This window comes from Ceratotherium simum, chromosome 27 (genome assembly GCF_057802395.1).
Source record: "Ceratotherium simum simum isolate JZ-2026a chromosome 27, ASM5780239v1, whole genome shotgun sequence".
Taxonomy (NCBI): domain Eukaryota; kingdom Metazoa; phylum Chordata; class Mammalia; order Perissodactyla; family Rhinocerotidae; genus Ceratotherium; species Ceratotherium simum.
Window position 1 is genome coordinate 19,505,030 of NC_141926.1, and position 26,995 is coordinate 19,532,024.

At 39.7% G+C, this 26,995-nt stretch overlaps 2 long non-coding RNA genes across 2 annotated transcripts; one reads left to right on the top strand and one right to left on the bottom strand.

The window, feature by feature from the left end:
- The first annotated feature begins 9 nt into the window (after positions 1 to 9).
- On the top strand, positions 10 to 26,952 carry LOC147913440 (uncharacterized). Its single transcript, XR_015548723.1, has 3 exons — positions 10 to 99; positions 980 to 1,117; positions 26,549 to 26,952. It is a non-coding gene; the product is annotated as an uncharacterized LOC147913440 (long non-coding RNA).
- On the bottom strand, positions 4,271 to 14,599 carry LOC147913441 (uncharacterized). The gene is made up of 3 exons (XR_015548722.1): positions 14,435 to 14,599; positions 10,922 to 11,159; positions 4,271 to 6,134 (listed from the first exon to the last, which is right to left on the bottom strand). It is a non-coding gene; the product is annotated as an uncharacterized LOC147913441 (long non-coding RNA).
- Positions 26,953 to 26,995: the final 43 nt, after the last annotated feature.

The following is a 26,995-nucleotide window of genomic DNA, read 5'->3' on the forward strand; positions in this document are numbered from 1 at the left end:
ACAGCAATCAAGACTCGTGCTGGAAGGCAAGTCTCAGAATTTAGCAATCGCCTTGGCCCCTTCTCAGTGTAAGCTTTTTGCTCCTTGGAGAGAGTTAAGGTGTGTTTTGTGTTCTTTGCTTTTCACGTGTCAGAGTTGGAAGTTCATCTAACGGTGTGAAATATTTATCGTGTTTCTTTCCAGTTACATAACTGCCGCCTGTGGAGTTTTCCACATGTTAAAACTCTACAGCTGACCTTCGTCAGGTTTATTTTTGGTCTACTGTGCTTTTAAAAGGGAAACCCATTATGAATGCTCTGTTGCGTGCTTTAAAATTGACCCGCACTTGTACTGCACACACTACAAAGGCTGAACAGGCCATTTTTATATTTGCTCCTAGGGACCAAAAATGTCTGGTGCATTCAAGAGTATTGACAGATTTAGAAAAAGGCCATTCCCAAGAGAAGAACTTGTTATACATCTTTTTGTTGTTGATGTTAGAGGTAGAATAATGGATAAAGTTCTGTATAGAAGACAGTAGATTTAGTGGCAAGCGAGGGAACAATTTAGCTAGCTCAGTGGACAAAGGCGACCAGAGTTTAAATATGCAGAGCTGTGAGGAATGAGGCATCCCCGCTGTTTCCTTGGTGACAGTGATGGAAGCTTAATACCCATGGTGGGGAGAGGGGCAGAGGAACCAGGGAGCCCAGAAAGGAAAGTCAAAATGGCAAAAATGTTAGAGTTCATACTCCAGTCAAGCAAGGAGAAGGGACACAGATTTAACAGCCTTATATGCCAGTTTTTCTGGTCAGTAACAAGAAAGATTTAATGCTCCACAAGAAAAGTTGTTGGCATCCTCTTTTCTCATTCTTGCCACATTTGCATGTCTTTTTTTGGTGCTCCCTAAAGATACACACGAAAAAGGCATACTTTAAAAAATTATTGTTTTTTGAGACCTACGTGAATAATTGATTCACTCAGTTACTTATTTGTCACCCAGTCAAGACATTTGTCAAATAGCTACACTGTGCCGGATGCTGGCGGACAATGGTGAACAAGATCAAGTCTTTGCTGTTAATGAGCTCACAGTCTTGAGGAGAGAGAGAGTCCCATCTGGAAAGACCTCTGATACCATGTGGTAAGTGTTCCGGGAGGACAGAAAATAGTAACAACAGTTTTTTATTGAGTGCTTCCTCAGTGGTAGAGTCTGAATTGTGCAATATCTAAACCCCCAACAACTCTGTGAGGGAGAAAGTTTATCATTCCCACTTGAAAGATGAGGAAACTAGGCTGAGAGATGCTAAATAGCTTGTTTGAGGTCAAGGATAAGGGGATGTTCCTCTGTTGGGGGTGGGTGCAGGGCTTTCTTTATTAGGCATTGAAAATGGAGTCAAATTTTGAAAGGAAGGAAATAAGGGAAGGGCATTCTAGGTAGAGCAAAGAGCAGGATCAAAAGCTGGGAGATGTAAAAATTATGGCTTGTTTAGGAAAAGTAAGTTTCAATAGCTCTAGGGTACACATGGAATTAGGGGCAGAGAGGTGACAGAAACTGAAAAGAGGGTTGGACTATGAGGGTCATTCAGTATTACACTACCGACTCTAGACTTTATCCTGTAGGTAAAGAGCTTTTTGAAAGCACTAAGGTAGGATATGAAAAAACCCATATTTTAAAACTGTGCTGTCCAATATGGTGGCCTCTAGATCCATGTGGCTATATAAATTTGAATTCAATTAAATTTATAATTCAGTTCTCCAGTCACACTAGCCACGTTTGAAGTTCTCAGTAGCCACATGGGGGTAGTGGCTACCCTACTGGACAACGCAGATGTAGAGCATTTCCATCATCACAGAAAGTTCTATGAGACATTGCCACCTTAGGATGATGATGCAAATGGAAATGTAGAGAATGGACTCGAGATAAGAGAATCAGAATATTAGATAAGTCTGAAAACTGTTGTGATGTCCTGAGACAGAGATGAGGCATGAAGTAAATGGTCACAGTGGGATAAGTGAAGAAGCAGGTAGAGTCAAATGATATTTCCCAAACCTGGTCAGCAGGATGATGTCATCAATTAGATATGCGAGAAAAGGGAGAAGTTGTAGGTAACTGAGATTTCTAGCCTAGGTGGATGTATGGGGTGGTTATACAGAGCATCATTAACTGAATAAGAAACATAGGGAGCACACATAGTTCCGGCAGGTTTGGGATGAGTTGACTGAGGGTTATCAGCTTAGATGACCAGCAAACTGTTAGAAAGATTGGGCTAGAGCTTAGGAAACCCTCAGCATTGACTCAAGAAATAAATGTAGATATCATCAACATCTCCTAGAACAGTGATTTCCAAGATTCTGCTCCTCAGAATCCCCTAGATTCTGAGGAGCAGAATTTGATTCTCTGCTTAAAATTATGTCAAAATTCTGAGTCCCAGAAGTTTCCATCTCAGGGGCACCTGGGAAGCTGTATTTCTGACAAGCACCCTGGTTGATTCTGATGCACATAGTTTATGGACTATTTGAGGACCTTTCTAGAAGACAAGAGAAGCCATGAGAGTGAATGAAGGAGATCAATCAGAAAAAGAAGTGAATATTTATGTGGAGATAAATCCAAGGAAATAAATCCAATAAGAGGTAGGAAGAAGACCAATGCAAAAAGAGTGAATCTAGACACAGATCTTACACTTTTCACAAAAATTAACTCAAAATGAATCATAGACCGAAATGTAAAATGCAAAACTATAAACTCCTAGAAGATAACGTAGGAGAAAATCTAGATGATCTTGGGTTTGGTGATGACTTTTTAGATACCACACCAAAGGCATGATCCATGAAAGAAAGAATTGGTAAACTGGACTTCATTAAAATTAAAAACTTCTGCTCTGTGAAGGACAATTTCAAGAGAATTAGAAGACAAGCCACAGATTGGGAGAAAATATTTGCAAAAAAAAAAAATTGTATATATATATATGATAAAGGACTGTTATCCAAAATATACAAAAAAACCCTTAAAACTCAACAATAAGAAAATAAATCTGATTAAAAAATTGGCCAAAGACCTTAACAGACACCTCACCAAAGAAGATATATAGATGGCAAGTAAGCACATGAAAAGAGGCTCCACATTATATGTCTTCAAGGAAATGCAAATTAAAACGACAATGAGATACCACTATATACCTATTAGAATGACCAAAATAGAGAACACTGACAACACCAACACCACCAAATGCTGGCAAGGGTGTGGAGCAAAAGGAACTGTGAGAATACAAAATGGCACAGCTGCTTTGGAAGACAGTTTGGCAGTTTCTTACAAAACTAAACATACTCCTGGAATATATGATCTGTTTCTACCCTCAGCACTTCTGACACTAAATGTATGGGTTTTTTTCCCCCTCACTCCAAACAGTTCTTCCACTTTCCAAACACCAAGTAGGTGTTTTATAATTCAGTTCAATTCTGATGCTAACTACCCAGAATTAGTGCATACCCAATAGGTTAAGGGCTTAGTCCCACAACTCTACCTTCATTTCAGACTCCAATTGCAAGTATTGGGTACCCAAGGTACCCACACGTCTGTCTGACTTGCCTACAAAGTTGGAGGTTCCCACAACTCCATCCTTAGGTTTGATAATTTGCTAGAATGGCTCACAGAATTCAGAGAAACACTTTACTTACTGTTACTTGTTTATTATAAAGGCTATAACTAACACCAGATGAAGAGGTACATAGGGTGAGGTCTGGAAGGGTCCTGAGCACAGGAGCTTCTGTCCCCATGGAATTGGGGTGTGCCACAGTCCCAGCATATGGATACATCCACCAACCTGGAAGGTCTCTGAACCCTGTAGTTTAGGGGTTTTTATGGAGGTTCCATTAAGTAGGCATGATGGATGAAATCATTGGTCATTGGTGATTGATTCAATCTCTAGCCTCTCTCCCCTCCCTGAAGGGGGGTGGAGGGGTTGAGGGTTAGGGCTGAAAGTTTCAATCCTGTAATCATACCTTGGTCTTCCTGGTGACCAGCCCCCAACCTGAAGCTGTCTAGGGGCCCCCAGCCACCAGTCATCTCATTAGCATACAAAAGACATTCATCACTCTGGAGATTCCAAGGGTCTTAGAAGCTCTTGTGTCATGAACCTGGGACTAAGACCAAATATTATAACAAAACATGCTCCTATCATCCCATCAGTAAGGAAATTACAAGGATTTTAGGAGCTCTGTGCATGGACCCAGGCACAAAGACCAAATATATATTTCTTATGATACCACAATATCACACCGTATAATCCAGCAATCATGCTTCTTGATATTTACCCAAAGGAGTCAAAAACTTATGTGCACACAAAAACCTGCTCACAGATGTTTATAACAGCTTTATTCATAATTGCCAAAACTTGGAACCAACCAAGATGTCCTTCACTGGGTGAATGGATAAATAGATTGTGGTACATCCTGACAATGGATGTTCAGAACTAAAAAGAAATGAAGCCGTGAAAAGACTTGGAGGAAACTTAAATGCATATTTCTAAGTGAAAGAAGCCAATCTGAAAAGGCTATGTACTGTATCATTCCAACTATATGACATTCTGGGAAAGTCAACATTGTGGAGGCAGTAAAAAGGTCAGTGGTAACCAGGGATTAGGGGAGAGGGAGGGAAGAATAGGCAGAGCACAGAGGATTTTTAGGGCAGTGAAACTACTCTCTACGATACTACAGTGGTAGAGACGTGTCATTACACATTTGTCCAAACTCATAGAATGTACAACACGAAGAGTGAACTCTAAGGTCAGCTATGGACTCTGGGTGGTGATGTGTCCATGTAGGTTCATCAGTTGTAACAAATGTACCACTCTGGGGGCGGAGGTTGATAATAGGGAGGACCATGCGTTTGTTGGGGGAGGGAGACTATGGGAAATCTCTGTACCTTCTGCTTAATTTTGCTGTGAACTTAAAACTGCTCTAAAAAATAAAGTCTCACAACTAAATTAAAACAAACAAACAGAAAAGAAGAGAAAAAACACAAGAAAGAGCCATTTAAAAAGCATGAGAGGAACTGGGAGAGAATCAGGAGTCAAAGGTGGAAGTGTTTCAGTGTCAAATGCTAGAAAGAGGATTGAGAATCATCTCCTGCATTTCGTAATTATGAGTGCATTGACCACTTGGAAAATAGAGAAAGCAAGCCTCCAAAAGACTTGTAGAAAAAATTTACAGACTTGTGTTCTATGCTTAATAAAGTATAAAACTAATGCACAAGGTAAGAACGAATAATGAACTGATTACAAACATCAGGAGCAGGATGCTGAAAGGAATAGCAATAGTTAATACTGCTTCGTTGATGAGTGGTTGGGAGTATGTTTCATTATTGGTCTGCTTGTAAGAATCCCTACCCCAGGAAGCATGGGGCAACTTGTAGGGAGGAATGGGGAGGAAATACCACGGGAGGCCCTCTAAACTCTGCTCCATTCTCCATGATCATATGGCCCCTCCCCTACCCCCACGTGTTATAACCACTTTCACTGACACTGTAAGCAGTTTTGTCAGGTAAACATAAATGGGGACTTGGTGTTTTCGGACATTTTGCCATTTTTTTATTCTTTCCAGTTACTCTAATTCTGAATTCAAGGTAATGTTGAGAAGGTGTTGAGGCACATTTCCTAAAACAAGCAATGAAGAGAAGGGCTGAGTTTAAATTGAGTGACTTCTCACAACATCTCAGATTTGGTATTTCTGTGTTGGATGGGTTATTTTTCCTCATGGGTGTGGAGAAGGTGCTGGAAAATGTGCCCACACTCTGCAATTTAGAGAAAAGAGAAAAAAAAAAAGTCTTGCATTTCCAAAACCACATAAATTCTCAAGTATCTCTCATATGAATTTTAAACTCCTTGGATAGAATTTAAGGTCTTTAACTAATGGGATCCTCATGACTTATCCCTCATCATTGCCTCCTCAGATCATTTTCTGGAATAAGCCTGATTTCAACATTCCATTCGGATACATCCACAAGCACACTCATGGCTTGTGCTCAAACCACAGCCCTTTCCAGCTAAATAGACGTATTTGGAGAAGCCCACAGTGTCTCCTGCACATAGCTTTTGTTACTCTCTCAAAGTGACATCTTTCTTCAGGTACCTTATACCAATACAGTGCTCAAAACTTTCTTCCTAGAAGAAAACAAAAACAGAAACTCATTAGCCTCACCTGGTTCTAACTGCTACAACCAGGAACATTCTTTCTTTCATATTCTTTGCTCCTAAATGACTTAATGTCACTAAGGTAGTACTGCCTGCCATTTAAGTCAAGTTCACCAGCCATCAGTAAATTAGTTATTAATGCTTTCTTTCTTTTTTAAAAGCACATCTATTATCAACTCAATGGTTGGTTTCTTTGTTGAATGATAATTAGCAATTTCACAGGGAATTAGGTAATATGAAAATGATTTTTTAAATGGAATTTCCTTGGAGGAGGAGCTAGCATTTAACAAACATTTTCCAGAGTCAAACAAAGGATGGACAGGCATTAATTAGTCTATAAGCATGGAATCATAAGAACTAAAACTTGGGGAGAACTTAGAGATAATTTCTAATGCCATCCCCTCCCTACATTCCCCCGTCTCTCATTTCACAGTTAAGAATGATGAGGCCCAAAGTGGTAGTGATTTACTCAAGATCACACAGCAAGATAAGAAAAGAGCCAGGCCTGGAATGAACACTAGTTAGGTCTTTCCTGTGCAGTCCCCCAAATAGCATTGTGCCCTCTGCGTTGGCTGGGAACAGATTTGCTTTTCGGATGTCACTTGACCCAAGTTGTACATTATTTTCCCCCAGAGATCCCTTGCCTAGGACAACTACACTTAATATACATCCTTAATTAAAAAGTGAGTGGGGAGATGAAGAACTCTCCATTGGGTTGCAGGGAGCTCTGCAGTCTAACTCAACGTCTTGGATATGGGGTGAGACAGCCCAAATAAGAGAATAATGAAAGGATTTGGGAAAGATTCAGTGATTCTTCCATTTGATCGCTGCTCTCTAGAACACTCCTACAGATAGTGATTATATTAACTATTAACATTTATTAAGTACTATATGTCTGGCACTGTGCAAAGCACTTTGTAGGCATCATCTAACAATCAACTATGTGAGGAGGTACTATTATTATCTTATAAATAAGAGCAAAGGCTTAGAAAAGTTAAGTCTGTGACCCGGGACTAGGGAACTAGGAAATAATTGAGCCAGAGTTAAGCCCAGGTTCGTCTGACTTCCAGGACCCTTAACCACTAAGGTATCTGAAAAGATGGACTCCAATGGAATGCATTTCTCTCTTCTCTTAAGAAGAAAAAGCCATCTTGAATGTTGTCACTTGAACTCTGAAATGATAATGTCATCTTCATTTGTTTGATACTTGATATTTGAAAGTCCTTTCATATGCATTTTCTCTTTGGATTTCTGCAACAACCCAATGAGGGAGCTGGGAAGGGTATGATTACGCATATTTTAACATCCGTATCTATAACTGATTGATATCAGTAAGTACCTGGAAAACTCCAGATGACAAACCAATCAAGAGTCTCATTTCTGTAGGATCAACATTCAGGTTCTCTGAGTGAGCACTCCAGGTATGAAGCAGCCTAAGGATATGGGAAGCATGCTATCGGGAGTCCGGCTGGCTGTGATAGGGTCCTATCTCTCTCTGGTTCTTAAAGGAGACTTAGAGACTTAGTAACAGCCTCTCTTTCACACAGTTAGTGACCCCAAACCATCTGTCTATAAAGACCCTGCTATTCCCCAGCCCCTTGCTTCAATTATCTCCCATGTTCTGTGACTCCTTAGTCTATATCTCTCTAGCTCAGCTCTTTCTCTCAAACTCCAAATCAGTATTCCCTGTTTTTAGAACATCTGTGCCTATGTGTATCACTCAAAATCAGTTAAAATTGATTTTAAAATTTTAAATTAAAATCAAGTCTAAAATTGAACTGATCTCATCACCTCTCCACCAAATCTCGTTTTTCTCCACTTTTTTGCCTCCCACCTTCTTGTCCCTCGTTTCTGTCTTCCAGTACCCAATATGCAATAAGCACCTACTAGAGGGCAACCACTGTGCTAACGGTTGGGGACACAATTATGTGCCATAACAGACAGTGTCTCATCTTGTGCAGATGTAGGTGGGGGAGATAGACATTAATCATCAAAGCAAGCATGTATGCTAGGGGAGCTAATTAATAAAAGGGTTTGCCCAATTGGGAGGTCAGAGAAGGCTTCTCTGAGGGAGTGACACTGAGTGTAAAATCTGAAGGAAGTTAGAGAAGACAGGTGGAAAGAGCAGTCTGTGAAAACAGAAACTAACATGCAAAGACCTTGTCACAAGTACTAGAGAATAAGAGTTGGCAGGTGGGACTGTAGCACTAAGATTGAGAGGGAGAATGATGGAGACCATGGAGTGCCCCATGTTCAATGGCTTCTAGCAACTTTTAGAATAAAAGCAGAATATACACCAGGGCTTTATTCCCTTTTCTCATCATGCTCCCACAGGGCCTTTGCATACACTCTTCCCTCTTTGCACTTGGATCTTCTTTCTTTTTTTTCCTTAGTATTATCTAGCATTCATTGAATATTTGCATATTAGTCATTATGCTAAGCCCTTTTCGTCTTATCTAATTTAATCCTCATAACTGCCATATGAAAGAAAGCAAACTATTATTTCCACTTTATAAGTGAGGTCATTGACACAGAGAGATTGAGTGAGTGATAGGCCCAGTAACACAACAGCTTGTGGGCGGTAGAGTGAGGTTTGGAACAGCATCTGGCTGACTCAGACTCAATGTGCTTAACTGTTATGTGTGCTGCTCCCCGTTGACCTCCATCTCATCTGGTCAATGCTGACTCATCCTTCTGTCTCCGCTCAACTGCCGCTTCCTTAGGAAACTTCCCTGCCCTTCCTGAATGGATCACATTCTGCTATTGCAAGCTCTTGTTACCCCTTTCCTCTCTGGCATCACAGCTGGGATTTTACTCTCAATTGATCACAATCAGTAGACTGTGGATTCCATGAATGCAGGGTCCATCTAATTTTTGGCTGATTATTTTATTCTCTTTGCCTAACAAAGTGCTTATCAGTTAGTAAATGCTCAATAAGTATTTGGCTAGTGGATGAACATATAGATCCATACATCTTTGACAAGAGTGTGATTGTTCTGTAAGTTTTTCTAACCTAATGTCTTAGTCAGTGCTGGCTGCTCTAACAAAGTACCATAGACTGGGTGACGTATAAACAACAGAAATTTGTTTCTCACAGTTCTGAAGGCTAGAAATCTGAGATCAGGGTGCCAGCATGATTGGGCTCCAGTGAGGGCCCTCTTCCGGGTTGCAGTCAGCCAACTTCTCATTGTATCCTCACGTGGTGGAAAGAAAGCTAGCTAGCTCTCTGGCCTCTTCTTATAAGGACAGTAGTCCCATTCATGAAGGCTTCACCCTCATGACCTAATCACCTCTCAAATGTCCCACCTCCAAATATCATCACATTGGGGATTAGAGTTTCAATATATGAATTTTGAGGGGACACAAACATTCAGTCCATAATACCAACATTGTCTTTTTTAAGTTAATAGTACTTTTTTTTTTTTTTTTTTGTGAGGAGATCAACCCTGTGCTAACATCTGCCAATCCTCCTCTTTTTTTGCCAAGGAAGACTGGCCCTGGGCTAACCTCCATGCCCATCTTCCTCCACTTTATATGGGACGCCACCACAGCACGGCCTTGCCAAGTGGTGCGTCAGTGTGTGCCCGGGATCCGAACTGGTGAACCCCGGGCCGCCGCACCGGGCCAGCCCCTTAAGTTAATAGTACTTTTAAGCTTCAATATCTCTATATGGCAATCTCATTGCTAAGTGCTCTATTTTCATTATCTCCTTTGATTCTACATATGAAGGAATTGAGGGTAGGAGTGAGGTCTAATAAATTGCCCCAGAACACCCAGCTGGTCAATTGCAGAATAAGACATGGTTCCAGAACTGTCTATATCTAAAGTCTTCGCTATGCAACACGGCCCTGTTACCTCTACTCTTATAACCGTCTTTCCAAGTCAATCAATCTACTGTGATATCAGTCATTGTGTTTACTCTAGGGGTATAATAACTTATTTAACATATCAATATTTTACTTTTAGGTTGTTTCGATTTTTTACCGTTATAAAGAAAGCTGTGGTGCACATCCTTATATATTTGCAGTCTTGTCTGATTATTTCCTCAGAGTAGTTAGTGAGTATAAAAATCAGACAACTTTTGCAGCTGGCACAGTGGTGCAGGGGTTAAGTTCATGTGCTCCACTTCAGTGGCCCGGGGTTCGCAGGTTCAGATCCCAGGCGCAGACCTACACACTGCTCGTCAAGCCATGCTATGGCAGCCTCCCACATACAAAATAGAGGAAGACTGGCACAGATGTTAGCTCAGGGACAATTTTCCTCATCACAAAAAAAAAAAAAAAAAAATTAGGGAACTTTTGAAGTTTTTGATTTGTATAGCCAATTGGCAACAGCTGGCTATATGAATTTAAGCAAAAATTACTTAAATTTTTATTAGTGGATTCTAATACGCACCTATTTGCCAAGGAGTATTTCTGCCATTGTGCCAACAAAGAAAAACATGACTTAAAAATATTTTTTGCGTTTTGGTTAATTTGTTTTGGAGTACAGAAAAAAAGATAGAATCCACTGTAGCCCTTTTTCCTTGGGCCCCATCCTCAAGGCATTCTTTGAAAGTACGGAATTTAGTTTGTACTCCAACTTAAGGTGGTTAAATAGGAGTACGTGTAGCAAAAACAGGTTGCTTATGATTTATTTGGTGTTTACTGTGTATCCTGAACACATTTTTCTCTAATATATCTGTATAAACCTTTAATTTTTTTGCATAAACAAATTCTTAATGCTGATGAAATTTTATACCTACAATAACTTCTTACCAGCATCTCAGCTGCGTTCTTTCATCTTTAAGATCTTTGGGAATGCGTTAGAGACCGTGAATAAACTTGATCTACCTTGCTCCAGCGAAAATTGGATGGGATGGACAAGGAACAGGATGATGTCTTTTCACTCCCGAAGATTTAGGAATTCCACTGTGTTCTTGGATCCGTCCCCTTTAAGCCAGGTGGATAGTTTTAGTCTTTCCGGAATGTTCTTTTTGGCCCTGATGAAAAGTTGCTGAGTGGAAGAGCCGCGGAAGATTAATATTTAGTTTCACAACTGATAACGCTGTACATGACGATATTCTGTCCACCACACAAACCAAGATTTATGTTTCTCTGGAGAAGTCAAGAAAAGGCATATTATCTCATATGATCATCTTTAAAACCCTCCCATTGTTTCACTGAATTTTAAGTCTTGCCTTGTTCCTTATAGACATGAGTGCTCTTAGTAATTGGAACAGTTTTCAAAAATATTTTTTTCCTGAAAGTGTAATATTATGAAGAAAGCCAGGCTGCTGATTCCCTGAAGTGCCAGGAATCGTCGCAGGGACAGAAGTTCAAATGCTGGCCTGCTGGCGTGGAGCCAGTGAACACAATGGCAGGGAACAGTGGAGACTTTGAAAATGCCCCGTGGGGTGGGTGCTGTTGAACACGCAGGATGCAGGGGTTAGAGCCCATGGCGGAAATGGCCATGCTTGTCATTCCTTCCTAGGACAGGGCCTAAACATCCTGGAGTTCTGAAAATCTGAACTGGACATATATTGGCCGTTCCAGAAATAACATTTTTTTTTTCCTCGAGACACTCTTAGGTAAGCCATCTAACACCTCTGGAACTTCTGTTCCTCGTATGTAGAAACTGGAACTGAGGTGTGTGATTTTAAAGGCATCTTCAACTATAAAACTAGACTACTTTTGTGTTTGAGTCTTCAAATTCAGAAATGAAGAACAAGCAAGTCTTCTGATAACAATACCATATCATGTTGCTGCTGGAAAGTTGTCGATATAATAAGCAACCTCGACTCAACAGATTTTTTCCTTATCCTGCCCCAAGTCACTGAACGCATTCGCGCGCACACACACACACACACACGCAGAGTCTCCTTCACTAACTGTTTAAAGTACAGTCATGTGCCACGGCATAACAACATTTCAGTTAATGACAGACCACATATATGTTGGTGGTCCCATAAGATGAGTACCATATAGCCTAGGTGTGTAGTAGGCTATACCATCTAGATTTGTGTAAGTACATTCTATGATGTTTGCACAATGACAAAATCACCTAAGGATGCATTTCTCAGAATGTATCCCCGTCGTTAAGTGACACATGACTGTATACTTAATTTTATCCTGGTGAGTCAAAAATGTTGGACTAGAGGATATGGGGGATAGAAGAAAGAGATGCTTTGGTTGTGGCATTTGAGTTGGAGTTTATAAGACCATCTGTCTCTTCTGATCTTCCTCTTATCACCACTTTTCTCTTTTCTACACTCCCTTCCCTTCTTCATTCAAAAGTTCCAATATGTTGACTGAGATTCTTAATTAAGAAAAAGCTACTGGTATTTAGCCAAATCTTTCCACAGCATTTTTCAATGTGGAGAGCTTTGGCTTTTGGCCTAACTTGACCACAGTCTGTCAATAGTTTAGAGTCAAAGAGAACTTTGCTTCCTGCCGTCAGGGCCCCTCTTGAAACACCAAAAAATAAAGTCTCAGCTAGTACTTGGACCAATTCTAACAGATCCAAGATTTTTCCCTCATCTCCTGCTAGTAAAGGAAAAAGTGATGGGAATAATAATGGAAGCTTTGTGGTACTGGAAATATCTCCAGTTTTAACCTCAAAAGTTTTAGCTAAGTGTAACCCATCTTTTATGTAAGAAAATGTCATTTTTTAAATGATACGCACTGAAAAATTAGGGGTGAAATGTCTTAATATCTGTAATTTATATTAAAGAACTTCAGAAAAACACGGAAGAAGCAGAATGTGGCAAATTGTTAACCTAGGTGGTGGGTATATGGCATTTGTTATACTATTTTTTCTTCTTTTCTGTATGACTGAAACGTTTCATATACATTTCAAAATTTCATACGTATAACAAAAGTTCTTAAAAAATTAACGTCATCTTCGTAAATAAGGAACCAAAATGTATTGAATTAATTCAGTATCCTCTCCCTCCATGCTAACTTGCTGGCTCTTCAAAATACTAGTAAAATACATAAAATCTCTTTGCTATGTTACTGCATCCAGCTAGTTTGGGGCAGTTTTGGATGGTCAAGACCCAGCTTGTGTCTTCTCTCCTGGGCATGTCAAATTTGATGGGAAGAGGCAGGAAAGTGTTATGACCGAGGGATGAAGAATAAGGCATCCTTTCAAAAGGACAGCCAGACTGGTCAGGAATTTTTTAAAAATTTGGGTTGTTTCCACTTTTTGGCTATTATGAATAATGCTGCTATGAACATTCATGTACAATTTTTTGTGTGGATGTATGTTTTCATTTCTCTTGGTATATGCCTGGAATTGAATTGCTAGGTTATGTCGGGGTGGGGGAAAATCCCTTTCTATGCTTCTTGCGTTCTTATGAATGGACTAATAATAAAATTGACAAAAGACCAGATTAACAGGAGAAAAACCCAGTTTAATGCATACGTATTGGAGATCATAGAGAAATGATGCTCCGAGAGTGAACAAAGCAGGCAGTATATATATATCTGTTACACGAAGAAACAATAAATTTGTGAGGACTGACAGGATGAAGAAACTTAGATTCGAGGTACATAAATAGTGAGGAATTTAAGCAGAGTTTAGGCTTGAGGTAGTAAATTAGCAAGGTTTGTTTATGCAGGCTTCTTGGCCCTGAATTCCCTAGCTCTGGTGATAAGGATGCAGGGAGAGCACCTTTCACTTGGGAGATTTATTTCCTGTTTTCAGGGGGAACAGAGTCAGAAGGGTCAGAATGCCCTTTTTCCTTCTCTAGTAACTTTAATTCAAAATAATCAATATGGAGGGCGGAGTCAAGCTGGCGGCGTAGGCAGACTCTGAACTCACCTCCTCCCGTGGACACAGCCAATTTACAACTACTCGTGGAAAAATTACCCCTGAGACAGAATTGAAAACTGGATAAGAGGAACTCCTGCAACAACGGACAATCCTAACTGAGTTAGAAGAGGCAGAGACCCCCTTCCGGAGAGGAAAAACGTCGCCTTCACAAGCCGCCAGCTTCACGGCCGCCGGGAGCAGCTCACAGGTACGCAGCCTCCCTGGAGGCGCGGGGCCCTGAGCCGGGGAGCGCCCCCGCTGTGGGCATTTTGTGGACCCAGCACAATCGAGACCAGCGGCATAATATCTGACTGTGCCTGCTACTAAAGCATTGGGGAGCACCCCCAGAAAACCCGGTTCACAAAGAAACTAAAACTGGCTCTTAAAGGGCCTGCGCACAAACTCACCCGTTCCAGAAAGCATCCTAAAATCACCAGAAAGAAAGGTGCACAGTGCTGTGGTGAAAAGAGACTCACCTAATAGGTCCTGAGTGCATCTCGGTGAGGGGTGAGACCTCTCCAGGGACTGGGACATTGGCGGCGGCCATTGTTGTGGCCTGGTGTGGGCGTGCTGACACAGATGCCATTGGAGTTCTCCCTGAGACCTGCTAGCCCAGGGTCTGCTCCACCCGCTAGAGCACCGATTTAATCCAGCTCAGCCAGGGCAGGCAGCCCACCCTAGAGACTGGCCCCACCTAACAACAAGCCCTCAGGCAACGTGTGGGCCTGCATAGATTGGTGACTGGATTCTCTGCAGCCTGGCAACTGAGCTGACTTGAGCGGGGCAGGGTGTGCACAAGGAGCGGATGGAGAGTGTGGGGTGGTGGCGGAGTGTGTGGGGCTCCCACCGGAGAGACTGGGTCCACTTGGGGAGGTTGGGGCGCTCACACGGGGCAGGACTGTGTTGACTGTGTGTGTGGACCTGTGGGCAACAGGGCTTGTCAGCTGCAGAAGACTTGTGCTTCTCAAAGACCCACATAGGAGGTTTGCCCCACCTTCCAAAGCCTGAAACAATTGGGTGCTCCTGTGCCTAAGGGCAGCCCCACCCAGCTGCAATCCTCAGAGAGCTGACAAGAGACCTAATAGGCTAGAGGTTTACAGCAATTGTAAGGCCCTGAGCCTAACAACCTGCCACACTGGGGGCCTACTCACTTAAAAGAAATACTGCAACACAAATGTGGTATTAGAACTTGCAGCCAACTGTGCTGGGGCTCCCCACACCTGATAAAGAGACTGAAGGGCCCACAACAACTACAAGCAGCTGAGCATTACAACAGCTGGCCAGGAGCATAACTCAGCCTCCCTGGGCGCCTATAGGGAGAGCTAACAGGCCACAATAGAAGGACACACGTAGCCCACATAGGGGCCACCCTGGACCATTGAGAACTGAGGGAAGCACACTGGAAGCCTCCTAAGGCATCACTTACATAAGGTCACCTATCCAAGAGCAGGAGACGTAGCTGACCTACCTAATACATAGACACAAGCACAGGGAAAGAGGCAAAATGAGGAGGCAAAAGAATACATTCCAAGTAAGGGAACAGGACAAAACCCCAGAAAAGGAACTAAGTGAAACAGAAATGAGCAACCTACCCAACAGAGAGTTCAAACTAAGAGTGTTAAGGATGCTCACTGATCTGGGGAGAAGAATAGATGAACTCAGTGAGAATGTCAACAAAGAAATGGAAGATATAAAAAAGAACCAATCAGAAATGAAGAATACAATACTGGAAATGAAAAATTCATTAGAGGGACTCAAAAGCAGAGTAGAGGATACAGAAGAACGGATCTGTGAGCTGGAAGAAAGACTAGAAGAAATTACCCAAGGTGAACAGGTAAAAGAGAATAGAATTAAAAAGAGTGAGGACAGTCTAAGGGACCTCTGGGACAACATCAAGCGCACTAACATCCGTGTTATAGGTGTCCCGGAAGGAGAAGAGCGAGACAAGGGGGCAGAGAATCTATTTCAAGAAATAATAGATGAAAACTTCCCTAACCTAAGGAAGGAAACAGACATCCAGGTACAGGAGGCACAGAGAGCCCCAAACAAGATAAACCCAAAGAGGCCCACACCAAGACACATCATAATCAAAATGTCCAGAATTAAAGATAAAGAGAGAATCCTAAAAGCCACAAGAGAATGTCAAGTTACATACAAAGGAAACCCCATAAGGCTATCAGCTGACTTCTCAGCAGAAACCTTACAGGCTAGAAGAGAATGGCACGATATATTTAAAGTGCTAAAAGGAAAAAGCTTACAGCCAAGAATACTCTACCCAGCAAGGTTATCGTTCAAAATGGAAGGAGAGATCAAAATTTTCCCAGATAAGCAAAAATTAAAGGAGTTTGTCACCAAGAAACCAGTGTTACAAGAAATGTTAAAGGGACTGATTTAAGGGAAAAAGAGAAGACCACAAATAGGAAAAATTATCTATTTCCACGATTAGAACGTAATGGATACAAATGCACAAAAAAGAGGTTGGATATGATATCAAAAACATAAAAGGAGGGAGGAGGGTAGTTAAAGAGTACAGCTTTCAGACAGAGGTCAAACTAAAGTGACCATCAATTCTGTATAGAAGAAGTAAGGAACAGAGAAGGACTACTAAAACACTGAGGAAAAAAAAAAAAGTTAAAAAATGGCAGTAAGTCCAAACTTATCAATAGCTACTTTAAACGTTAATGGACTAAATGCTCCAATTAAAAGGCGTAGGGTGACTTATTGGATAAAAAAACAAGACCCATATATATGCTGCATACAAGAGACACACTTCAGACCTAAAGACACTCACAAACTGAAAGTGAAGGGATGGAAAAAGATACTCCACGCAAATGGCAATGAAAAGAAAGCTGGGGTAGCAGTACTCATATCAGACAAAATAGACTTTAAAACAAAAACTAAAATGAGACAAAGAAGGGCATTACATAATGATCAAGGGAACAATCCAACAAGAGGATATAACACTTGTAAATATCTACGCACCCAATGTAGGTGCACCTAAATATATAAAGCAATTATTAACAGACATAAAAACAAATAGACAGTAACACAATAATAGTAGGGGACTTTAACACTCCACTTACACCAACAGATAGATCATCCAAACAGAAGATCAATAAGGAAACATTGGCCTTAAACGACACACTAGAACAGATGGACCTAGTAGATATATACAGAGCATTCCATCCAAAAACCGACAAATACACGTTCTTTTCAAATGCACATGGAACATTCTCCAGGATTGATCACATATTAGGCCACAAAACAAGTCTCCATAAATTTAAGAAGATTGAAATAATACCAAGCATTTTTTCTGACCACAACGGTATGAAACTAGAAATCAACTATAGGAAGAAAATCAGAAAAGCCACAAATACATGGAGATTAAACAAAATGCTACTGAACAACGACTGGGTTAACGAAGAAATCAAAGAAGAAATCAAAAAATACCTGGAGACAAATGAAAATGAAAATACGACATGCCAGAATTTATGGGATACAGCAAAAGCGGTTCTAAGAGGGAAGTTTATAGCAATACAGGCTTGTCTCAACAAACAAGAAAAATCTCAAATAAACAATCTAAGAATGCACCTAAAGGAACTGGAAAAAGAAGAACAAACCAAGCCCAAAATCAGTAGAAGAAGGGAAATAATAAAAATCAGAGCAGAAATAAATGAAATAGAGACCAAAAAAACAATAGAAAAAATTCATAAAACCAAGAGCTGGTTCTTGGAAAAGATCAACAAAATTGACAAACCTTTAGCTAGACTCACCCAGAAAAAAAGAGAGAAGGCACAAATAAGTAAAATCAGAAATGAAAGAGGAGAGGTTACAACAGACACCTCAGAAATACAAAAGATTATAAGAGAATACTATGAAAAACTATATGCCAACCAATTCGACAATCTGGAAGAAATGGATAAATTCTTAGAATCATACAACCTTCCAAAACTGGATCAAGAAGAAGTAGAGAATTTGAATAGACCAATCACCAGTAAGGAGATCGAAACAGTAATCAAAAACCTCCCCAAAAATAAAAGTCCAGGACCAGACGGCTTCCCTGGTGAATTCTACCAAACATTCAAAGAAGACTTAATACCTATCCTTCTCAAACTCTTCCAAAAAATTGAGGAGGTGGGGAAGCTCCCTAACTCATTCTACGAAGCTGGCATTACCCTGATACCAAAACCAGACAAGGACAACACAAAAAAAGAAAATTACAGGCCAATATCACTGATGAACATCGATGTGAAAATCCTCAACAAAATACTAGCAAATCGCATACAACAATACGTTAAAAAGATTATACACCATGATCAAGTGGGATTTATTCCAGGTATGCAGGGATGGTTTAACATTCGCAAATCAATCAATGTAATACACCACATGAATAAAATGAAGAACAAAAATCACATGATCATCTCAATAGATGCAGAGATAGCATTTGACAAGATCCAGCATCCATTTATGATAAAAACTCTGAATAAAATGGGTATAGAAGGAAAGTACCTCAACATAATAAAGACCATATATGAGAAACCCACAGCTAATATCATCCTCAATGGTGAAAAACTGAAAGCTATCCCTCTAAGAACAGGAACCAGACAAGGATGCCCACTGTCACCACTCCTATTTTTAACATAGTACTGGAAGTCCTAGCCAGAGCAATCAGGCAAGAGAAAGAAATAAAAGGGATCCAAATTGGAAAGGAAGAAGTGAAACTCTCACTATTTGCAGATGACATGATTTTATATACAGAAAACCCTAAAGAATCCACCAGAAAACTTTTAGAAGTAATAAACGAATATGGTAAAGTTGCAGGATACAAAATCAACATACAAAAATCAGTTGCATTTCTGTACACTAACAACGAAGTAGCAGAAAGAGAAATTAAGAATACCATCCCATTTACAATTGCAACAAAAAGAATAAAATACCTAGGAATAAACTTAACCAAAGAGGTGAAAGATCTGTACACCGAAAACTATAAAACATTTCTGAAAGAAATTGAAGAACACACAAAGAAATGGAAAGATATTCCGTGCTCTTGGATTGGAAGAATTAACATAGTTAAGATGTCCATACTTCCTAAAGCCATCTATAGATTCAATGCAATCCTTATCAAAGTTCCAACAACATTTTTCACAGAAATAGAACAAAGAATCCTAAAGTTTATATGGAACAACAAAAGACCCCGAATAGCTAAAGGAATCCTGAGAAAAAAGAACAAAGCTGGAGGTATCACACTCCCTGATTTCAAAATATACTACAAAGCTATAGTCACCAAAACAGCATGGTACTGGCACAAAAACAGACACACAGATCAATGGAATAGAATCAAAAGCCCAGAAATAAACCCACGCATCTATGGACAGCTAATCTTTGACAAAGGAGCCAAGAACATACAATGGGGAAAAGAAAGTCTCTTCAACAAATGGTGTTGGGAAAACTGGATAGCCATATGCAAAAAAATGAAAGTAGACCCTTACCTTACACCATACACAAAAATTAACTCCAAATGGATTAAAGACTTGAATGTAAGACCTGAAACTGTGAAACTTCTAGAAGAAAACATAGGCAGTACGCTCTTCGACATCAGTCTTAGCAACATCTTTTCAAACACCACATCTGACCGGGCAAGAGAAACAATAGAAAAAATAAACAAATGGGACTACATCAAACTAAAAAGCTTCTGCACAGCAAAGGAAACCATCAACAAAACGAAAGACAACCTAACAATTGGGAGAAGATATTTGCAAACCATACATCTGATAAGGGCTTAATCTCCAAAATATATAAAGAACTCATGCATCTCAACAACAAGAAAACTAACAACCCAATTAAAAAATGGGCAAAAGACCTGAACAGACATTTCTCCAAAGAAGATATACAGATGGCCAACAGACACATGAAAACATGTTCAAAATCACTATCAGGGAAATGCAAATCAAAACTACAATGAGATATCACCTCACGCCCATCAGAATGGCTATAATTAACAAGACAGGAAACAACATGTGTTGGAGAGGTTGTGGAGAGAAGGGAACTCTCATACACTGCTGGTGGGAGTGCAAACTGGTGCAGCCACTATGGAAAACAGTATGGAGATTCCTCAAAAAATCAACGATAGAACTACCATATGATCCAGCTATTCCACTGCTGGGTATTTATCCAAAGAACTTGAAAACACCAATTTGTAAAGGTACATGCACCCCTGTGTTCATTGCAGCCTTATTCACGATAGCCAAGACTTGGAAGCAACCTAAGTGCCCATCAAGGGACGAATGGATAAAGAAGCTGTGGTATATATACAGAATGGAATACTACTCAGCCATAAGAAACGACGAAATCCAGCCATTTGTGAGAACATGGATGGACATTGAGGGTATAATGCAAAGTGAAATAAGTCAGAGGGAGAAGGTCAAATACCGTATGATTTCCTTCATTAAGTAGTAGATAATAACAACAATAAGCAAACACATAGGGACAGAAATTGGATTGGTTGTTACCAGAGGGGAAGGGAGGAGGGAGGAGGGTGAAGGGGATAATTCGGTACATGTGTGTGGTGATGGGTTGTAATTAGTATTTTGGTGGTGAACATGATGTCGTCCATGCAGAAATAGAAGTACAATGATGTACACCTGAAATTTTTACAATGTTATAAACCAATGTTACTGCAATAAACAAAAAATTAAAAAAAAAAAAACAAAAAAACAAAATAATCAATATGCTATTGTGGGATATTTTGGGGTGGCCTGCCCTGGGCCCCAGGTGATAACTCTATGTTAATCATCATTTTGAGTAACTATCAACCTGTTTTTCAAAGCTATTGTATTACTTTATATTCCCACCAGCAGCATTTGAGGGTTCCAATACCTCCACATCCTCACCAACAGTTGTTAATGTCTGCCTTTTTAGTTATAGCCAACCTACTGGATGTGAAGTAATATCTCATTTGGTTTGGATGCACGTTTCCCTGATGGTTAATGACATTGAGCATCTTCTCATTGCTTTTCTTGCTTGTTGTCCATTTATAGATCTTCTTTGGAGAAATGGCTATTCAAATCCTTTGCTTGTTTTAAAATTGGGTTAGTTGTCTTTTTTTGTTATTGTGTTTTTTATATATTCTGGATGCAAGTCTCATGGCAGATATATGATTTGCAAATTTTTTTCACCATTTTGTGGGTGTCTTTCCACTTGTCTTGAGCACAAAGTTTTTTTATTTTGATGTAGTCCAATTTATCTAGTTTTTCTTTCATTACTTGTGCTTTGGTGTCTTATCTAAGAAACTACTGTCTAACTCAAGGTCAAAAAGGTTTACTCCTATATTTTCTTTTAAAAGTTTTATTGTTTTAGCTCTTACATTTAGGTGTCTAATCCATTTTGAGTTAATTTTTGATCTGTTGTGAGGTTGAGGTATAACTTTTCTGCATGCTGTCTGGTATGGGAATTATATCTCAGTAAATAACTCCATCTTATGCATGTGAATATCCAGTTGTCCTAGCACCATTCATTGAAAAAATTATTCTTTCCCTGTTGTGGCTTGGCACATTTTTCAAAAATCAATTCATCATAAATATAGGGGTTATTTCTGACTCTTAATTTATTCTGTTATTCTATATGTGTATCCTTTTGCCAGTGACATGTTGTCTTGATTACTGTAGCTTTGTAGTAAGTTTTCAAATCAGGAAGTATGAGTCCTCCAACTTTGTTCTTCTTTTTCAAGATTGTTTTGTTATTCTGGGTTCCTTGCAATTCTTATGAATTTTAGAATCAGCTTGTCAATTTCCTCAAAAGCTAGCTGGGATTTTTATAGGGATTACATTGCATCTGTGAATCACTTTGGAGTGTCTTGTCCTCTTAACAATATTGAGTCTTCCGATCCATGAACATGGGATGTCTTTCCATTTATTTAGGTCTTTCATTTCTTTCAATGTTTTGTAGTTTTCAGTGTACAAATCTTGTACTTCTTTTGCTAATTTTATACTTAAATAATTTATTCTTCTTGATTGTAAATAGAATTGTTTTCTTAACTTTATTTTCATTGCTAGTCTGTAGAAGTACAATTGATTTTTGTATGTTGATCTTGTATCCTGTAACCTTTTTGTACTCTTTTATTAGTTCTAATACTTTTTTAGTGGATTCCTTAGGATTTTCTATATATAAGATCATGTTATCTACAAATAGAGATAGTTGTACTTCTTTCTTTCCAATCTAGATGCTTTTCTTTCTTTTTCTTGCCTAATTGCCCTGGATGTTATCTCCAGTACAATGTCAAATAGAGGTGGAAAGGGTGGGCATCCTTTTCTTTCTTGTTCCTGATTTAAGGGAAAGTACTCAGTCTTTCACCATCATGTATAATAGTAGCTGCAGATGAAACGGTGTTGGATTTTGTCAAATGTCTTTTCTGCATCTATTGAGATTATCATGTGGTTTTTTTTGTCCCTTATTCTATTATATAGTGTATTACATTGACTAATATTCATATATTAAACTACCCTTGAGTTCCTGGGAAAAATTCCATTCGGTCATGGTATATAATCTTTTTACATATTGCTGGATTCAGTTTGCTAGTATTTTGTTGAGGATTTTTTGCATCTATATTCATAGGGGATATTGGTCTGTAGTTTTTTTCTTGTGATATCTCTTTCTGGTTTCGGTATCAGAGTAATTCTGGCCCCATAAAAGAAGTTGGAAAGTGTTCCTACCTCTTCTATCTTTTGGAAGAGTTTGTACAGAATTAGTATTAATTCTCATTCAAATTTTTGGCAGACTTTACCAGTAAAATCATCAGAACCTGATCTTTTATTGGTGGGAAGTTTTTTGAGTCCATTTTGGTAGTTTGTGTCTTTCTCGGAATTTGGCCATTTCATCTAAGTTATCTAATTTGTTGGCATACAGTTGTTCATAGCTTTCCTTATAATCTATTTCATTACTATCAGGTTGGTAGTAATGTGCTCTCTTTCATTCTCAATTTTAGTAATTTGTGTTTTTTCTCTTTTTTCTTGGTCAGTCTAGCTAAAGGTTTGTCAATTTTGTTTATCTTTTCAAAAAACCAACTTCTGGTTTCATTGATTTTCTCTATGGTTTTTCTGTTCTCCGTTTCAGTGATCTCTGCTCTAATCTTTATTATTTCCTTCCTTCCGCTAGCTTTGGGTTTAGTTTGCTCTTCTTATTTTAGTTCCCTAAGGTATAAAGTTAGCTATTGATTTGAAATATTTTTTAATTTAAGCATTTACTGCTATAAATTTAGGAAGGAATGTGGACTATTTTTGGCCTGAAGAAGATTTAATACTTTGATAGACACCTACTAGTAAGACTGAATTATAATTTTACTTGGATGCCTTTGCTTAGCCTCTGATTCTACGGCAGAGAAGCATCGAAAATGCATAAGTTAAATCCCTAAACTCCAGTGAGCTTTTGTTTCAGTAGTGACAATTATTCGAGTTCATATAATTTTTAATTTTCAAAGGTGACTTATTTGATGACAATTGTGAAACATTCTCAAACCTGTCACATGGAGTAATTCCGAAGTCTGAGAAATTGTTACTGGCATTTGCAAGCATGGCAGAAATTTAATAAACTGTCGCCAAACCATTTGCTTGTTTGAATGCCAAGGTTTCCTTCCCCACGTCACATGCAGTGTCCTGCTGCCAACAGTTATCAAAATACTCCCACAGTTGTCACAGAGAGAATTGTTTAGGAAGTTGCTATTTCTTTATTCTCGTTGTGCCCTATATTTCTTTGCCTTTGCCACTTTTACTTGGAGATTTATTTGAATAACCTGAATAATTTCAGGATGGAGCAGTTAGATATTAAATAATGGATTGAAAAATATGAGTATCTGAGATACAGCTATAGATGTATAGATATAGAATGTAGCAAGATTGGGAAGGATGACTTTCATGCTTCACTATATATTCCTCATGTTTGAATTTAAAGACTATGTCGTTTTTGTAATGTAAAACAACAATAATAATGTTAAAATGGTTGAGAGTGAATCCAGAAGAAAACACTAAGAAAAGTCTAGTTACGTCAACTCATTCTATTCAAAGATATGCAATTGTGTGGAATAAGCCTTCATAATAGGATTTAGAGATAAAATCCAGCCCTTTGAACCAAAGATTGACAAGAAGTTAAAATTATTGGCTCTGGGTTTGCATTTTCTTCAATCACTCCAACAGATAAATGCCAGACTCAAACAGGTAAATGCCAGGCCGGGTTAAAAAAGCTCTTGCATATGAAACAGGAAAGGGAAGATTAGAGGTGTGACCCTGGACCTCAGTCACAAATTCAAAAATGCGTGAAAGTGTTGCCTTTTACCACTATGATAATATTCATAACTATCATCTGGAATAAACATGTCTCTGCTTTGTCTTGTGTGTCAATGGCTTTGATGGAAACTTTGGTAGCACCTACCAGTATTTCAAATGCATATATCCCTGATCAAGCAATTCCACTGCTAGGAACCTCTTCTGAAGAAATACTTACACCGGTGCACAGATGTGAGATAGACTGATGCTCACTGCAGCAAAACATTTCAAATATCCTAAGTGTACCTCAAAGACAGTATGGTTAAGTAAATTATGGTCCAACTTGCCCAAGGTCACAGGGCTGAGCAGTGGAGATCTGGGGTCTAACTCGGGCTGTGATTCCTTCACGATCCTACATGTCATGAGTTAGTCACCGGGTGTAGGTGGCTTTTGGGTGATCAGGACTCAGCTTGTGTGTTCTCCCCAGGGCAGCTCAAGATTGGATGGTGGGGAAAGGAGGGAGGACAGGCAAGTGTCATAGCCAAGGGATAAGGAATAAGATGGGGGAAGTCAAGAGTTTAAAACAACAATAAAAAGTGGATAAAAGGTTATGTATCCTTAAGGAAGAGGGATTCTGGAGGAAAGTATTTTGTTTCACCAAAAGAGCATTACTTTAGCCCCTTTGCCCCTCCAGCTAGGAGCCATGAACCCCCTTTCTAAAAAACTCTAAGTGAGCTTCTAGGTAGTCTAACAGGCTTTCTCACTCTGAAATAGGATGGAGGGGCTGAAGGAGGAGCTTGCTTCCGGAGAATATCTCTGTCCCTTTTCATCAAAGAAAGTCCATATTAACATGTGTTTGAGGGATTAGTACATCTTTGAAATCCTAAACAAATGGGAGGAGAATTCTTGCAGTGTTCACAAATCTATGAAATGAAGGATCTGTTGTGGCTGCTGCAGGGTGGGATGATCAGAGCATTTTAAGGAGTGCATGCCAATGTCAGGAGTCTTGGCGTTTTCTGCATGCCCTGTTGTTTCCAATTATCTCAGATGCTACCCTAGCATTTGTATGACCTTGAGCCAAATACCAGCCTTTCTGTAACTCATCTTCTCTATCTATTAAACGGGGGAGGTGGAATAAAGGATCCTTACTATCCCTTCAACTTGTGATTTAATTATAGTTTTCAAGACGTACTGAATCATTAGTATTTTAAATAAATATTATTCAGTATTTATTAATGGGGGTTAGAAACAAAAAACTTACTTTCTTAACACAATTCATACACACACACGTATATCTATACATCTCTCTATATAGTGAAATGAAACAGAAACTATTACCAAGAAACTATATACCTTGGTAATCTGTATCCTTTGTTCTCTACTATTAGGAAAGAACTGATAAGATTTTTTTGTGCTGTAAGGAAAAAAAGGATGTTTTAAGGAGGGGTGGTGGCAGAAGGAGTGGCCTGTGTGTACATTATTATATTCAAGTGCATTTCATTTCTCCAGAAACCCACCACACACACACACACGCACGCACACACACTCCACTGCCACCTCAGCCCATTAAGGAGCTGGTAAGGAACGATATTGAAGTGAAGGTCCCATTTGGCCCCATGGTATCACACTAATAAAAAGAAAAGCCATGGGGCTGGCCCGGTGGCGTAGCGGTTAGGTTCGCACTCTGCTTCGTCTGTGTGGGGTTTGTGGGTTCGGATCCTGGGCCAGTTTGGATCCTGGGTGCAGGCCTGTGCACCGCTCATCAAACCATGCTGATGCGGTGTCCCACATAGAGCAACTAAAAGGATGTACAACTATGACGTACAAATATCTATTGGGGCATTGGGGAGAAAAAAGGAAAAAATGGAGGAAGATTGGCAACAGATGTTAGCTCAGGGCCAATCTTCCTCAAAAAAAAAAGTAGATAACAAAAATTTATCATCTGGGTTAGCTCAGAGCCAGTCTTCCTCAGCAAAAAGAGGAGGATTAGCATGGATGTTAGCTCAGGGCTGATCTTCCTCACAGAAAAAAAAAAAAAATTTATCATCTAGAAAAAAAAACCAACCACTCAAAAAACAAAACAAAAACAAAAACAAAGAAAAGCCATAGGTTCACCTACTTCTTCCTCTCTTCTTATTAGCACATAGCATGTCTGTCCTCACCTATTAGGCCAGGTGGAAGTGGAGGGTGTTGAGGCCTGATGTGAGCTAATTGATAGAGATGTGTATGTGTGTTTATTCTGTAGGAAATGTAAAATACATAGCAAGTGCTTCTTTAATTATTCGATTTCTTAAATACCACTTCTTTCATGTGTGTCTCTTTCCACTCCAATTACAGGGAGCGTCATTGACAGAGAGCCCCAGCCGCTGAGCTCTGATGGATTTCTACGGCCATGTTTGCTCTGAGGCCACACCTCCCGGTTCCCACCCGATGCTTCCAGCCAAAGACTGGAAGGGGATGCTAAGGCAGCCGGCTTCTGGGAGACTGGGGACCCTCTGATGGTGGACTTTGGCTCAAGGACCTACCTCTCCCCGTGGCCTTGATGAAGCTTCTTAAGCTTGCATGGCAATCGAGAATGCCTCCACTCTCTCTCCCTTCCTTCTCTGCTTCATGTGGGGTCAGCCTTATCTGGCTCCTTCCCCTTTTCTCTCACAGGGATTTTCCCTAATAAAATCCTTGCATATTTAACTCTATCTTGGCGTCTGTTCCTCAGGGGACCCAGACTAACACAAACTGATTAAAAGCACAACTTTTCAAGGTAATGAACCATGTGTTTGGTATATT